The 16977-nt window shown below is 41.3% G+C and overlaps 1 protein-coding gene across 1 annotated transcript in view; it reads right to left on the reverse strand.

The window, feature by feature from the left end:
• Positions 1-14127, reverse strand: part of dyrk1ab (dual-specificity tyrosine-(Y)-phosphorylation regulated kinase 1A, b) — a 93949-nt gene extending 79822 nt beyond the window's left edge. Inside the window, exon 1 of the mRNA XM_060943773.1 lies at positions 13388-14127. The gene's annotated coding sequence lies outside the window, so the exon portion shown is untranslated. The remainder of the gene's footprint in view (positions 1-13387) is intronic.
• Positions 14128-16977: the final 2850 nt, after the last annotated feature.

Consider the following 16977-nt stretch of genomic DNA (forward strand, 5'->3'; position numbering starts at 1 on the left):
ATCAGATCTACCAGATCGAAACAGAAAAATTTACTATTAAAACCAGTTGTTAAAACAAAGTATGGTGAAGCAGCTTTTAGCTACTATGCAGTACAGCTATGGAACCAACTGCCAGAGGACATTAAAAATGCTCCTGCTGTTGGCAGCTTCAAATCTAGGTTAAAGACCAAGCTGTTTTCAGATGCTTTCTGTTAAATAATTAATATTGTCTTCTTTACATTTTTTATAATTTTTACTTTCTCTGCATGTTTCAAATTTACTTTAACTTTATTCTATTTTATTCTGCTGGTTTCTTTTTTTTTTCTTTTTCTCCTCCTATTTGAACTACTACTTCATTTTATTATTTTATTTCTACTATTGTTTAATTCTTATTATTTTATTTTAATTCTTTTAATTAATTGTTTAATTCTTTTAATATTATATATTAGAATAAAAATAAAATTATTTTATGTAACTTTATTCTCTATTGTTTACTGTTTTGTTTTTACTTCTGTAAAGCACACTGAACTGCCATTGTGTATGAAATGTGCTATATAAATAAACTTGCCTTGCCTATTGTAAATGGAGCATGATCACATGAAGCAAATATCCAGATTTGTATAAAATACAATCTGTAATAAGAAACTCCCTCCTCCTGTGGAAATTTTATAAGCTGTCCAGATGCAAAAATTCTCACACTGAGGAGACATGTTTAAAAAAAAAAAAAGTCTTACCCACATCCAGCTGAAACTAATCCAATCTGAATAGGGCTTTTGTTACCAGAATGATCCACTGTAAGAGTGATTCCTCACCATAGTAATCATTTCCTCACTGTTGATTAAAGTGGAACACTTATGACTATTCTGCAAGTTGTCCCACGTAACAATTTAAACTTGAATGTACTTAGCTGTTCCTAATCAGCGATTCTGTACAAACAGCTCCACCTGACCAACTTTTAAACAAGCTTAATGACTGAATATTGGAGGTAAACACAGTATCATTGAATTTTCATGTAGAATGCATTATGAAAATGAAATAACATGGTTTCAAAGTTGCTTTAAAATAAACGGTGCTTCCATCTGACTATGGGGAACAGACGTACGACAGCAAACACTTTCTGTGAGAAGGGCATTTGAGGAGAGGGAATCAGACAGGCCGTCAGAGCGGTCACTGATTTCTGCCCTCTGTTCATTCGCATGTTTCTGCTGACTCATCACAGCAGAGGTGAGCAGGCAGTCTGCGTGCTTCAGTATGGAGAGATTTTCCTGACATGCTGCATGCCGGCCCATCTGAAATGCCTTTCTGACAGTCCAAAGGTACTGGATGCCTGTTTGGGTGTGTCGCTGCCCAATTCTCACAAAACTACAAAAAGTCCATAAGTCTGATCTGTAATATACATGCACAGCAAGAACAGTTTATGGCACAACGTTTTGTTTTTTTAAACATTATATTTTTATATTTCACTTTACATACATTGTGCCGTTCTACTTAAAAAAACAAAACAAAAAAAACTTGCACCAGCTCAGAGGTATGCTCATTTTAATGCAAGAATGGACAGTTATTACAAACAGAAAATTATATTTATATTAACCATTTATTATTACCACTTTACTTTGCAGTCAAGTTCATTCTCATCTCATTTTTCTAAAATAAAGATCAATGTCGGCAAAATCAAGCAAACAGAAGTATATAGATACATTAGACGACATCTCACAACAACGGTATGCAGCCAAACTGGCCTTGATTGGGGGAATTGACCCCTACGAAGTGGACAAAGATGCATTTTCAAGTGACTAGCAGGGCTGCCAAAGCCTGAAACTGCCAAAGCCTGCTCCAAAGCCTGAAACTGACTTCATCAAACTTTAAAGGCTGTCTGATATATACAACTTTATATATTCACAGCACGCCTTTTGGCGGATGCCGCCTGAATCGTGCAGATCCGGGGGTTTTTTTTTTAGGGGGGGCGTTGGAGTGTCTGATTGTAATTTCAAAGTAAATTCTGTATTAAAATTACTAAATAAGCAAATCCGTTACAGTCCATGAAACAGGAAGTATAAGGATAAGAAAACAGTTTAAATCGGGAAGCTGCGCACATTTGCGCAGTCCTGCACACCGCTCAGGCTGCGCAAATGTGTGCAGCTTCCCGATTTAAACTGTTTTCTTATCCTTATACTTCCTGTTTCATGGACTGTAACGGATTTGCTTATTTAGTAATTTTAATACAGAATTTACTTTGAAATTACAATCAGACACTCCCAACGCCCCCCCCCCCAAAAAAAAAACGGATCTGCGCGATTCAGGCAGCATCCGCCAAAAGGCGCGCTGTTTGCATCCCAAACACACATTAAATCATACAGAATAGACCTAAAATGTTTTTCAAAAATGACCCTTGCGTGAGTGAAGTGACAAGTTTCAAATAGAAACGTGACAAACGAACGATATTAAGTGTACATTACAATGTAAACGTACACTCAGCGGTTCCAGTTAGGCATTCTCCAGAGATTGTTCACATGATGTTTTGGTTTCCAAAAACAAACTTAAACACAATTGATTGTTTATTTAAACAACTTACCACTTATAAAATGATCGGAGCAGACTTTGCTGTGTTTGGAAGGCTGATAATCCTTGCGGTTGATTCTCGCAAGCCATAGATTTCTCCTTTGTATGCTGAGTTTCTTTGTTTGCTCCCGTACAGTGGGAATTCCATAAAAGCTCCGCTTGACTTCATCACCTGACCTATTACGACAGCTGTGAATACAACAGGTGTGCACCATTGCTAGCTTTAAATAGTAGTAATGTAACTATAAATGTAAATAATATATAAATGAATGTAACTCGCACGCTACAATGTGTGCTCAGTAGAGCTGTGCAATATATCGTATTTTTATCGCGATATCGATATTGGTGTCAAACGATATCAAAATTCATAATATCGATATGAAACGATTTTTTGTCATTTGTCGAAAGGGACGTGCACAATATTTCTACAATGGCAATAAAACAACAATAACATTGACGTGACAGTAAGGTAAAACGAACCCTTCTGTCCCCTAAGGCACACCGTAGCCTTGCATACGTCATCCATTCTACTCCCGCGATATCTCCGCAACAGTAAAAAATCAATTCTTCTGTTTTCATACGTGTCGGGTGATTTTATATATTGATTTGTTAATATGTTGTTTGATTTGCTTGCTAATAGTTATAATAATACAATTAACATATATTTACGTCATATTTTTGGATGTGGGACTGGGTAATGTAAAAATGGCATCTACGGAAGAAAACAAGCACAACAATATTAGCACATATCCAGCTTGCTAGCTGTGTTAGATGTGTTAAACCGTGTGGATTTAAGTGGAATAATTGCGAGTCGTCCTGTGGTCAAGGCAGCGTTTTAAGGTAAGGCAATCTGGTTATTAATGTTGCCCGCCGCGGCATGTTTACTTGGGTTCATTTGATTTTGACTTGTGCATCTGCAGCTAGCATCATGCTTTGAAGTAGGTTCTGCTAAGGACGGGTTTATTGCGCGATGTAGACGGACTCAGATGTAATTACATTGTTTTTAAAATTCCGTGCGCTTAAAACGGTGTCCCCTGCTAATCACGTAGCCCTAATCATGTGTTGCTTTTACTTTTCGAGTGAAATATCTCTGCAAATGGTATTTCAATGCTGACATGCCAAAAAGATAGCGGAGTCCACATTTGGAAGATGAAGGAAGAGAAGCCTGATGCTTGAAAATAGATCGCTTAATCCACAACGCATATCTGTATTTGAGACATAACCTGCAACTAGTGGGGATGTTTTGGAATGACTGTGCATAGGGTGTTTTTGGCCACAGAACACTAACCCACAGTAGTAGGAGGACTACTGGGTTCGTGGATTTTGTCTGTTGACTGAGCGAAGCATGGTGTTTGCCTTGTGCCATTTCACGTAGCATCTAGCCGCAGTGCCACCTACACTTTCAGGGAATGTTTACATGCCGCTGAGCTATTTTCATGTATGTTAATTCTTAAGGACTTGTCTCTATATTGTGCGTGTTCACACACGGACTGGCCATCGGGAGTAGCGGGAGTTTTCCCGGTGGTTCAGTGTGGGCTGGCGGAGAAAAAAACAAAACAGTTGCGCGCTGGCCTTTAATATGATAAGCAATGTTAACAGTTTCTTTAAGAAACTGTTAACATTGTTTATTACAGTTGCGCGCTGGCCTTTAATATGATAAGCAATGTTAACAGTTTCTTAAAGAAACTGTTAACATTGCTTATCATATTAAAGGCCAGCGCGCAACTTTTTTTTTTTTTCTCTCCGCCGGCCCACAAACTCCCGCTACTCCCAATGGCCAGTCCATGTGTGTGCGTGTTTTAATGTTGGTGTCTTAACAACACACAAGCTTACGTTGTAGTGTGTGTGTGTGTGTGTGAGAGAGAGATTTTATCCTTGGCTGGCTACGAGCCAGTGTGTACGTTACGCAGTAATCACTGGTAATACCAGCGCTGGCTCCATCCTCTGTGATCGGAAATGTTGAGTGAGGAGAACGTGAGCCTTGTGCAGGCTATAGGACCTATGCAAAGTACGCGCTTGCACAGTAAATAGTTTAAGTAAAAGGCGTTTCAGGGTACAACGGGAAGGGTTGACAGGTAGCCTATGAGGCCTGTACTATAAAAATGTGGCCCGGTGCCTCAGGTGTTGATGATCAGGGCTTTAAAAAAAAGGTGTATAAATATCGTTTTAAAAATCGCGATATCGATATTTACTGAAAAAATCGTGATATTGATTTTTTCCAATATCGAGCAGCCCTAGTGCTCAGTGACCCGTACGGTAAGCTAGCCCTCCAAGATGGCCGCCACCAGGGAATCCCCGACTCTGTGACGTCATGTGAAAACTATCTATTCCAGCTGACTACGGGCGAAAGACGGGGTACACCCTGGACAAGTCGCCAGGTCATCACAGGGCTGACACATAGACACAGACAACCATTCACACTCACACCTACGGTCAATTTAGAGTCACCAGTTAACCTAACCTGCATGTCTTTGGACTGTGGGGGAAACCGGAGCACCCGGAGGAAACCCACGCGGACACGGGGAGAACATGCAAACTCCGCACAGAAAGGCCCTCACCGGCCACGGGGCTCGAACCCGGACCTTCTTGCTGTGAGGCGACAGCGCTAACCACTACTACAGTAAAGTTAATTTTCTAATTTACTTTTATTACTAAATACTATTTACTGTATAGTTTACTAGAATATCTGGAAATAAGATCCATCTGTCCGTAACCGCTTATCCTGTGCAAGGTCGCAGGCAAGCTGGAGCCTATCCCAACTGACTATGGGCGAGAGGCAGGGTACACCCTGGACAAGTCGCCAGGTCATCACAGGGCTGACACACCAAGACAAAACCATTCACACGCTCATTCACACCTACAGTCAATTTAGAGCCACTAATTAGCCTAACCTGCATATCTTTGGACTGTGGGGGAAACCGGAGCACCCGGAGGAAACTCACACAGACACGGAGAACATGCAAACTCCACACAGAAAGGCCCCCCCATCACCCACTGAGCTCAAACCCAGAACCTTCTTGCTGTGAGGTGACCGTGTTAATCACTACACCACCATACCGCCCGTATTACCACCACGTACTGTACACACATATTGCTGCGCAGTACTTTGAAATCTGTACTTAAAAATCACATCCATTTCATCAGTTTTTCACTTTATATACCTTCCTCTTGTGGACTAGAACAGGGTTTTTTCTAGAAAAATTTAGTATGAGGGCACTCACCATGGCGAGGGAGCGAAGCGGGGGGGGGGGGGGGGGGAATGGTGCCGGTTGTCCCCCCCCCCCCCCCCCCCCGCTGTGCAAAGCCTTTGAAAAATGCTCCAATGGGACATTCTGAGGCTATCTGAGAGGGAAATTGTAACAAATTGTCTGTCAACATTGAAAAAGAAAGAAGTGAGGCCAAAAAAAAAAAAAAAAAAAAAAAGTGGTGTTTCCGGTAACGTGAAATACTAAAATAAGGTCGGTAGGTAGGAAAGGTTTTTTTTTCCTTTTTTTAAATTTTGTTCGAAAAAATTAACACAAGTAACCATCTTACAAAATAGTATTTTGGCACAGAATCCTTTATACCACACGTCATAATAAAATAAGTGTTTTAAATCTTTAAACGAATAAAAAAAATATCGCGAGAGTTCGAGTTATGATCTACGGAAGTGATTTCATGATATTTTCATGTAATAACGTGAAAACACCTTATCAAGAAATAACGTGAAAATAACGTCCTAGGCTAGGCTACTTCCATTAAAAGCAGACGGCCTAGCCCAGCCTACTGTAGAACTTGGGTCGAGCAAAAACATGGCTGAATCCTGAATGACTCCTATTTGTATAAATAGGGGACTACATAAGCGGCAAAACGTAGTGTTTTTCCCTGCCATGGAAGTGCACTTGTATACTGAAAAGGAAGCAATTTGCATTACAGCCTTGAATGAGGATTCAAAATGGCGGCTCGGCTCAGTTTATGGAGGAGGGCTGATAGAAGTGGCGAAACATTTTACTTATCATCGTTTCTTTCACAACTTGAATGCGTTGAAACAAAAAATTATGACAAACTAAAGCCGCTTACACTAAAATATCGAGGGAAATTTGTAATAAAAACTTTACGGTCGGCAATTTCGACGCGGAAATTCTCAATCGGTCGGGTTACCGGAAACACACTTTTTTTTTTTGGCCTAATCTTCTTCTGCCCCGGACAGTCTTTGGCTTTCTTCCGCTTCGTGCCGCGGGATGACATCTTTAAATGCCCAAGTGTCAACAAAAACAACTCACGAACTACTTCTGTCAAAAGCTTCCGCGCCGGTGGGTGAAAGGTCATTCAGTCTCGAGAAATCTCGCGCTACAAGTCAGCTGACCTTGTATGTAACCCATGTCAAATCTTGCGAGAGCAGCCGCGACAAGTAAACAACTAAACAACATGGCGCCTCAGTCTGGAAAACGCCAATTCGGATTGTTTTTGCACCGTCTGGCGGTGTATCTACTATGATTGGAATATTTTTGGAGCAATTATAATGTATTTGATGATCAGACACATTGTCATGTAGTGTTGCTGGGATGTTTTCACGGAGTCGGTAAGGGGGCGCACGCCGAGAGTAAGAGGGCGCAGCGCCCCTGTTCCCCCGTTTAGGCGAAAGCCTGTAAAAGAAAGTGGGTCAATTTTAGGAATGCACTAAATGCTGTCGTCTTCTCACCACAAGTAACACGCCCAGTATATGACCTATAGCACTGAGGTGGTGTTTACATTAGACCGTATCCGTCTCGTTTTCATCGCGGATGCACTGTCCGTTCACATTAAAACGCCGGGAAACGACTCCACAGGCAGAACAACTTGAATCTGCCAGGGCCCATGCATTCAATCCATTACGTATCTGATCCGGTGCTGTGTAAACATTGAGGAACGAGGATACGCTGTGCTGAGCTTTAGCTGACGTCGTCATTGGACAACGTCACTGCGACATCCACCTTCCTGATTCGCTGGCGTTGGTCATGCCACGTTGGTCATGTGACGCGACTGCTGAAAAACGGCGCGGACTTTCACTTCCTGCTATTTGTCCCGAATCACTGCTCGTGCGCTTCACTCGCGCGCTCTGTGAGCTGCGCAGGGCCGGAGTGCGCACCCTCCAGAGGGCACTCGCTGTTCAGGGCGGAGTGATTTGGAGTGCAGGATGCCTGCGGAGCCGAGCGTATCCGTGTATTGGCGTTGCTGTGTGCATGCGAATCGTGTATTGGCGTTGCTGTGTGCACGCGAATTGTTTTAAAAACGTTAATCTGATGATCCGCTGATACGGTCTAATGTAAACACCACCTGAAACTCTGCAGTTCATTTCCATCTCAAAAGGTCATTTTTAGCAGCAGAGAAACAAAAACCTAAGGTTTGATTTTTGGACCTGAAAAGTATACCCCACCTGTGAATCAGCCACTTTAGTTTATTACCATGGCTTCACTTGTAGCACCAGGCTAGCACATCTTACGGGCGGCACAGTGATGTAAGTGGTTAGCACGGTCACCTCACAGCAAGAAGGTTCTGGGTTCGAGCCCAGCGGCTGGCGGGGGCCTTTCTGTGTGGAGTTTGCTGTTAGCATGGCTGCCCACTGCTCTGGGTACGTGTGCGCTCATGTGTGTGTTCACTGCTTCAGATGGGTTAAATGCAGAGAGGAATTTCATAAGTGTGTGATGAATAAAGCTCTTCTTCTACAGTATGTATACAAAACCACCCATGTGATCACAAGCATTTCCATTAAAAATAAAAACTGTACAGGAACATGCTTGTGTATAAAATACATGCATCACCATCTATTAGTGTCAGATTGAGCCATTTTGCTGTTTAAATATTCTGAAATATTTGACGCTGGCACGATTATAATTTGCCTCCAAACAATTAATGTCTATAGAAGCACAGCGAGTCTCGCAGACTGCATCAAGAGCTAGAAATGTGTAGACCCAGATAGCACGGGTGTTTCATAGTTCAGGGGGGAAATACCATCATCCCTCACTCCTACTGCCAGTTGCCATCTTACTTCATTTCTCCCTTGCAAAAAGTTATGTTAAGTCAAGTTTATGTTGCTAAAGGTTACTAGCCTAGGTGGTGGCAGCTTTGAAGGCATGTTGCTAAAAAGCAAGCAGGTTGAGCTGTCAGGAGTAAAATTCATGCAGAGTAAGCTTAAATCTGTGCTCCAGTAAAACAGAGGTTAAAACAGACTGGTTTACATATTCAGATCTTCATTTGTGCTTCTTACATTTATTTATACCACAGTGTGGTTGAATCCTCAGATCTGACTGGTCAGGTGCTATGCATTATTTTCAGTTAACAGCATGGCTTAGACTGTAGTTCTGGCTGTAACATTAATTAAAGTTTATTATTTTTTTCACAGTCCGGTTTCCATCAAATCCTGCACTCTGGCGAGCGGGTCCATATCCTATGGTACGGACCTCTGGCGACTCGCTCATTCACAACAACAAACACAGCAATTTTTGTCAACATTTATTTTCGCGTTTCTCAGGAGAATAGCATTAATTTTACATCATGGATAGCGATAACGACAGTCTTCACAGCAAAAGCGAGTTTTACTACCCTGAGGAAGAAGAAATAAAACAAAACATTTCAGGGGAAAGCTAAAAACCTCTAACTGTTGCTAACGCCGCGCAAAAACATGGCTGAATCCTGAATGACTCAATTTTGTATAAATAGGGGACTACATAGGCAGCAAAATGTATTTTTTTTTCCTGCCATGGAATTGCACTTGTATACCGAGGAGGAAGCCATTTGCATTACAGCCGTGAATGAGGATTCACAATAGCATTAATTTTACAGCATGGATAGCGATAACGACAGTGTTCACAGCGATAGCGAGTTTTACTACCCTAAAGAAGACAAAATAAAAGAAAACACTTCAGGAGAAAGCTAAAAACCTGTAACTTGCCAACACCAAGCAAAAACATGGCTGAATCCTGAATGACTCAATTTTGTATAAATAGGGGACTACATAGGTGGCAAAATGTAGGGTTTTTTTTCTGCCATGGAAGTGCACTTGTATACAGAGGACGAAGCAATTTGCATTGCAGCCGTGAATGAGGATTGAAAATGGCGGCTCGGCTCGGTTTTCCCTTTCGGGCGCTCTCGTTTTCTGTTAGAATTTGGTAAAGAAAAAAATTAAAATATATTATTTACCAGCTTAAGGTCGGTCCGTATGGTGAAATACCGTGACCTCGGCCTTGAATACTGACCTCGGCCCAGAGGGCCTCGGTCAGTACTTTCAAGACCTCGGTCATGGTATTTCACAATACGGCCCTCCCAGCTGGTAAAACAACATTATATATGATATAATGTTCTAATATGTTCTTGTTTCTATAACAGGGTTGGAAATGAAGAACCTGCTACCTGGCAAAGCCGAGTGATTGTGTAGTGGCGGATTAATTTGCTCAACCTACCAACCACAGTAGCGGGTAAGTAAAAGTAACAAACATAACTAACGGAGCTATTTGTGATATTCCACAATGCAGATTGTATCGCAAGTCTGCTCGTTTCACTCAGGCACTTTAATGAGGAGACAGCCTCCAGAGCTTTTATCAAAATATTTCACTTATTTTCAATATCCAGGACCTCAACAGAGACTCAGTTCCCATTTCAAATGCCCTCTATTCCAATTAACATACTGAAAACATGCTTACATTTCCTATGACACAGGAATTCAATATTCATTGAGATGCGGAGGTAAAAAGAGAGGCGTTTTTCTGGCATACATAAAAATCTCTCAAATTTGTGTCCATTTTTGCATGAAGAAAAAACCAAAAGACACTAGCTCTTTGTACCCTTAATCATCATGCATCAATTAATTTACATGTACATTTTTATGTTCCTACTAGCCCTACATACCATTCTGGACCTACAAAAATAACCAACATATGCGACCAAGCCTTGTTTTATTTGCATCATCTTCATGGTCATTGGTGATTGAAAAATAATGATTGATCTAATATTGCTGCAAAAATGCGAGTTTGTAGTGCCCATAACATTATTCCCCACTTAGGAATTTTGCACTCCCCCCCCCCCCCCCAAACCTAAGGCCTAATAAAAATAAAATGGCATGCAGTACTGGCTTTTAATGATTTTGGTATACAGAAAACATGTTTGTCTTCCATCAAACAAAGTTTGGTGAAACTAGGAACAATACTTGTCAAGATATTACTGCTCAAACATGACTTCCCAGATAAGGCGTTTTTGAGGCTATACAAATGAAATAATACCAAGGGCTGAAAAAAATATGAAAAGATTGGATCTGAACAGAAATATTCTAGATGTCTTGGATTTGACCAATTTATGATATTGGCAAGGTCTGAACAACATCTGAGACTGTGCAGAATTATCTGATTTGACACAGAATGACCCATTTATGCAAGGAGTCTTAGCTGCAAGTGCTTTCTAACAGTCACGATGTACAGAAAAGTCTCCAGGACAAAGTTTACACTTTCCAGTTTCTTAGTAAAATGGCAAAGCCCTTTAAAAAATAAAAAAGGGGAAAAAGAAAGCAAGAGAAAGGGGAAACTGTTTATCATAATAATAAATGAATTCCTCAACATTAAATTGAACTATAAACCATTAAAATATGAGATGTTTTGTACAATATTAAATTCAAGTTGATGTGATGTGTCGGAAAGCTATTGGGAATTTAACTAAGGGATAACACTGTAGACCATGACTTTACCCTAAAAATTATCCACTTTTTTTGGGAGGAATTATTACAGCAGAGACTGGAGCGTGATATTCCTTACTCAAGTTACCAATGCACTTTTAATCCCATTAAATATTCCTACACATTATTAACCAATATATTTATCTCCCAAAAGTTTGTATTCAAATATTGATACATTTTGGTGGTTGTTTTTTTGCAAGTATACAAGGCTATAAAAAGGTGTCAGTCATCGAGTAAGTGTGTGTTAGTTGCGAGAGCATTTTGGTTTATTTCTTCCATCTTGCACTGCGCTGATGGTGAAACTAGTCTATGATTGTTGGCATAACTATGTGAGCAATCTGACAGGCCAGCAATATTTGCTTCTTATGTGCATGAAGCTGAGAAATTCTCAACTTTTTCTTGCTCCTCTTGCCTGCTTTACATCACTTGCTCCCACAATCCTCTGCACAAGACTTTCATCCGTCTCCATGGAAAACGCATGGGAGGTGGGACTGAAAACTTTTTATGTCTGTTCCTCACCGCAAACAAATGACTTCTGGGTGCCTTCACGTCGAGTATACACATCTTTGTGCACGGTACAAAACTTACAATAAAATTAGAAAAACTCTGACAAGAACCATTCAGGAATCACAAACATGCACATTTCCTCACCATGCAGAAAAATTACACATTCAACTTTCATCTCTATAATCTCTTCTGCATCACATAACATGTTCAGGTCTAAATCTGGCATCAAGTCTTGTCTAATACACTGACTAAACTCATCAATTCATTATCAGCGTCAGTAGCAGGTCAGTCAAACTGTGCTGGAGTTCTTCTCTCTGATTTAAACCACCTCTAAGCCCTTTACTGAGTGATCTAGTGTCAGGTAAGATTTGATGAGCCAACATGACATCATCCCCTGTGTTTTCCTGGCAAGTCCAAAGTCAGACAGATGAGCTCACATACTGAATAATCAAATTAATACAATTAAGAAGGAGAGATACCACAGGTCATTCATACCTGTCAGACTGTATAACATCCACAACTTGTAACGTAGCACCAATAACCTGTTTGTCATTTAATTTGCACTACTTCACCACTACTACCTCTGCCATCTCTCATCGATGCAATTATTATGTGCAATAATATAGGCCCTAAACTATTTTTATGCATACTTATATATATATATATATATATATATATATATATATATATGTATGTATGTATGTATGTATGTATGTGTGTGTATACAGAGTCTACCTGTAATGTGCAATTTTTCCGAGCCTCTCAATAAGGCAATTTTTCTATACTTTTTCACGGTAGATAATGCAAATAGCCCTCTGTATTTAATCCTTCGTTTGTCTAATTTTTATTTCAGTTTATTTAAATGTCTGTTTGACATTTTCTTGCTACTGTAACACGTGAATTTCCCCGATGTGGGATGAATAAAGTGAATCTAATCTAATCTAATCTTAACCGTCTGTCTTAACTCTGCTCTTTAAAAAAAAAAAGAGATCGGTTGATTATAAAAGCTTAAAAATTACCACTGCTAGACCTAATGAGTAAACTAAAATTCAATAGCTTGTTGATATAGAGTTAAAGGCTTCTGTCTATTACGCCTTAAAAATACTTGACACTGTAGAGTACTATTCAGTGTGACGGACAACTGGCATTTAAGGTTAGTCTGGATTGAACCAACAGTTTTGTCAACACTGGTTTGACAGCAAGTTAGTCAGTCAAGTCATTGAAAGGCATATAAATAAGCACCATCATGTGTTAGCTAAATGTGATTATAATTCAACCAGCAGCCAAAGAGCTAATCTTCCACCCACAACACTGGGCGAGTAGCTAGCTGTCTGTGCAGTGTGAAGTGCTGCTAACACCGTCAGCTAGCCTAAAGATTCAGTTAGCATACCAGACTGAATTAGCTAACTAGTTTAACGACGACACTTTCAGATAGGAGCAGGAGTACACTGCTTAAAACCTGATGAAGAGAACTTTTCTATCTATCCATCCATGCAATAAGGCAGCAGTGTTAGCCTCTAGGCCAGAGCTGTACAGCAATGCAAGCTAATGAGAGCGGCTAACCAGCTGCCTAACTAACTCACTCACTCAGAGTCATTAACTACTCACACTGTCTTTCTTTAAAAGGGTTAAAGCGTTTAACAGGAAACCATTTCCACCTACCTTTAATGATGTGATCTTCATTTAAAGGCCCAGATCCGGAAAGGTAAAGCCAATGATCCAGCTTCTGTAACGTTGGTTACGACGCGTTCACTGACTGAGGCACTCCGAGACACACACACAGCTAACAACCTAACTGACAGGCGTCAAACTGCGAACACAACCAAATGTCCCGCTGTTCGTGAAAACAGCCATAGCAGGTCAGACGCAGGAGCGCGGTGCACTGATGCTAGCCGGGTATCGTTGACTTGACAAACGTGACTAACGGCTAGCTGCTGCTGCTTCCGCTAGCTTTCGTTCAAAAGTGAGAATGTTTCTCTGGTTTACGGCGGAGCACAGATTAGAACACTCTGGAGGGAGGGAAGCGCGACGTCAACAATGGTAAAATTGCTACGCGTGTATATACATCATATCCTGCCAATATGCCTTAATATTTAAAAAAAAAAATCACTTTTCCACCAAGATTATATATCAATTTTCACAAAATGGCGCGCGCTCCAAACCTGCGCAGCGGACCGGCCCGGCAGACCCCAGACGCGCGGCTACTAATGTTAGCCAAGAGAGCTCCGTGCCGCTCAGTCAGTCCACCCCCAGCGGATCCAAACGTTTGTTCCGAAAATATTTTCCTACAGAACAGTCGAAGAACTTCTTCACATAGAGCTGTCACTCTAAATGATACGACTGCATGATTCCGGCGGGAAGCGAAAACATTTGAAAGATTAAAAAAAAAAACCCTGCCGACAAAATGGCGACTGCCTGTGACGTTACTATGGAAACTGTCAATCAAATTGTAAGGTCCCGGATGTAGCAATGACGCCCTAAGACGACGTCATGATCTGTCAGTCAACACCATGGCGCCTAAACGGTGCCATGTCTCTTCATGTCTCCACTGTAAAAGTAGATGTGTCAAAACTCATTTATAAGTTCGTTATTGATTTTTAATGTTCTATCTAATTTTAATTAAAATGTTTGTAATTTAATTTAATTTCAAAAATAAGTGAAAAAAAAACATTGCAAATGGGGAACAAAATACGCTATGTAGCCAGAAGTATATAGACAGCAGACCATCACACCCATATTCAGAAGCTCCAACTCTCCCCGCTTTAGGGAACATTTAGAAAATCCTCCCGACCTCCCGCTGACAACATAAAAATCTCCTGCCCCGACTACACATGATTAGTTAAAAATATATATATAACTTGATACGTTTATGTTGACGAAAATTAATAGTTGACTTTCCGCTTTTCGTGTGTCTGACATTGTATGGGTGGACTCAAGCGTGTACCCCGCAGTATATGCTGATTCCCTGGTCGGTACACCGATCGGCGTAACGGGAGGATTGGAGTGAATGCCGGAGGCAGGCGCGCGCAGATCAAGTGCGCATATGAATCGAGCGGAATTCGGTACACTGGGGGTACACACTTGAGCCACCCAATGTCTTAGCAGTTACCGATAAAGCATACAGATGGCGCTATTAATGATACGCGCGAGAGAACGAGAAAACCCGCGACACTCAACCATTTTATTTGTTTTTTTGCGCCTGCATTTCGTCTGCATTTATCGCCTGCTCGTCTTTAACTTTATGTTCTCTTGAATGAGACAATGAAACGAAGTTCCGTTGGTGGAAATGGCGAAAGCCAAACTACGAAGAAAAAATATCAGAAAATCACCAAGATAAAGTTCGGATCGCCCGTCACGATGGTCGCCAGGGATGAATGGTAGACTATTTTGGACAGCAGCAAGACTACCCTATATCTGACAAGGTTAGATCACCAGACCAGACATTAGATTCTAACAAACTTGTCTGACTTTTTTTGTCTGACTTTTACTAACTTAGACTTAGAATATTATTAGAAGAGCATTATCATCAGAGGGTCTACCATTGGCAATTTATAGTAGTCATTATTGACATTAAAATTGACTTTAGGCATATTAAAGTTTGGTCTATAGTCACTGGATTTATCTAGATCTGTTACTATTAATAAGATTTAATTGACACGAAATGTGGTGTGTGTGTGTGTGTATATATATATATATATATATATATATATATATATATTATATACACATACATTGACACAAAATGTGGTGAATCATTCATATATACACCATTATATACACACACATTTTATTTTTATATATATATATATATATAAAACTCACCTTCGCACCTGCGGTGCTCAAACTTGTCTCTCTCTCTGAGCTACTTGCAGAGAGGGAGAATCTCCCTCTTTGCAATTTCCCAAGTTGGAGCCTCTGCATATCACATTACATTACAGGCATTTAGCAGACGCTCTTACCCAGAGCGACGTACAAGTGCAAAAGTCAAGAACACAAAGTGCTGAACTTCTAGACAAGAAAGTTCTAGTGCCAACTGAACAAGTGACAATACTTTGTGTAATATTCTGTTGAAGTATCAAAACTCAAACAGCCAAGGAAACAAACCAACCATATAAAGTACAACTAAATAGAGAACTCAAACAGCTAACCCCACTGTCGCCTCACAGCAAGAAGGTCCGGGTTCGAGCCCCGTGGCCAGCGAGGGCCTTTCTGTGTGGAGTTTGCATGTTCTCCCCATGTCCGCGTGGGTTTCCTCCGGGTGCTCCGGTTTCCCCCACAGTCCAAAGACATGCAGGTTAGGTTAACTGGTGACTCTAAATTGACCGTAGGTGTGAGTGTGAATGGTTGTCTGTGTCTATGTGTCAGCCCTGTGATGACCTGGCGACTTGTCCAGGGTGTACCCCGCCTTTCGCCCGTAGTCAGCTGGGATAGGCTCCAGCTTGCCTGCGACCCTGCAGAAGGATAAAGCGGCTAGAGATAATGAGATGAGCTGAGAAACAGCTAACCCCAGGTTAGACAGTACACAGCCTAGATTGGTCTAGACCGAAACACAGTTGCACAGTAGGCAGGGAGGAAGGGGAGCAGTGCAGCCTGAAGAGGTGAGTCTTCAGTCTGCGCTTGAAGGTGGTCAGGGAGTCAGCAGTTCTGACCTCATTGGGAAGGTCATTCCACCAATGAGGAACTAGGACAAACAGCAGTCTTGAGTGGGCTGGGTAGGAGCAGCAAGGAGGAGGGGCCAGGTGACCAGGTGACTTCTGCTCCTCTATGACCCGCCACGCCTACTTAGATCAAAAGGTGCAGGCTATCTGCTGGTACCTCGTATAGCGAAGGCTACATCAGGGGGCAGAGCCTTTTCTTACAAAGCCCCACAGTTATGGAAGAGCCTTCCAAGTAATGTTCGGAAATCAGACACAGTCTCAGCGTTTAAGTCTAGGCTGAAAACATATCTGTTTAGTCAAGCCTTTTGTTAATGGTGTTTATGAGGTAAAGGTGTAGATCTGGAGGGTCCTCAGACATAGTGTTTTGGTAAACTGGGATGTATGGATGCTGTCAGTCCCCACTTGCTTGCTCACTCGAGTTTGTTGACGGTGTAGTAGTCCACAACCACCGCCACCCCCCCCAAAAAAAAAAAAATCTGTCCCTCTGAGTTACATGTCGGTCCTGGAATTGAGATGCTGACCTCTTCTGCTCCTCAGACCTACTTGATCCATCCTGGTGCCCTGTGTCTGGTTGGAGTCTCATCGCATCGCTCC

This window comes from Neoarius graeffei, chromosome 17 (genome assembly GCF_027579695.1).
Source record: "Neoarius graeffei isolate fNeoGra1 chromosome 17, fNeoGra1.pri, whole genome shotgun sequence".
Taxonomy (NCBI): domain Eukaryota; kingdom Metazoa; phylum Chordata; class Actinopteri; order Siluriformes; family Ariidae; genus Neoarius; species Neoarius graeffei.